Source organism: Penaeus monodon, chromosome 30 (assembly GCF_015228065.2).
Source record: "Penaeus monodon isolate SGIC_2016 chromosome 30, NSTDA_Pmon_1, whole genome shotgun sequence".
NCBI classification, from domain to species: Eukaryota; Metazoa; Arthropoda; class Malacostraca; order Decapoda; family Penaeidae; genus Penaeus; species Penaeus monodon.
This window is the reverse complement of record NC_051415.1, coordinates 4001076-4001493: the sequence shown is the minus strand read 5'-3', so window position 1 is coordinate 4001493 and position 418 is coordinate 4001076.

The window sequence follows — 418 nt, the reverse complement described above, 5'->3', positions numbered from 1 at the left end:
ATATATACATACATATACACACAACCCCAGCTACACAGGTAATCTCCGACTGCCCTTTGCCTCGAGAGAAAGATGGAAAACTCGAAACGCCGTTTTAATCACCAACTCTCCTTCACAAAGTAATGGCGTTTGAGAGTTTCCGATACATTATTCATGACAGGTAAGATATCGCTTTTAAATTCCGTGTCAGCACCTGGGATCTGTTGAGGGGGTGTATGTCGTTCTTAAGATGGTAAGAATATCAGTGTTTAAGAATATATACTAATGTATGTTGTATACTAACTGATAGCCGAGTATCGAGGAATGAAACAATAGGGTTATGGTGAAACTTTGAGTGTATTTGAGTGGAGTGATAAGGAAGGAAGTTTCCTCAGGATGATTTTGTTTTGCTTGTCTTTGTCCTCGAAGCAGATCCCTT